Below are 314 nucleotides of genomic sequence, written 5' to 3' on the forward strand. Positions count from 1 at the left end.
AATGTATTAGTATAGGTAATCAATGTATTAGTATAGGTAATCAATGTATTAGTATAGGTAATCAATGTATTAGTATAGGTAATCAATGTATTAGTATAGGTAATCAATGTATTAGTATAGGTAATCAATGTATTAGTATAGGTAATCAATGTATTAGTATAGGTAATCAATGTATTAGTATAGGTAATCAATGTATTAGTATAGGTAATCAATGTATTAGTATAGGTAATCAATGTATTAGTATAGGTAATCAATGTATAGGTAATCAATGTATTAGTATAGGTAATCAATGTATTAGTATAGGTAATCAACGT

Source organism: Salvelinus alpinus, chromosome 9, assembly GCF_045679555.1.
Source record: "Salvelinus alpinus chromosome 9, SLU_Salpinus.1, whole genome shotgun sequence".
NCBI lineage: Eukaryota > Metazoa > Chordata > Actinopteri > Salmoniformes > Salmonidae > Salvelinus > Salvelinus alpinus.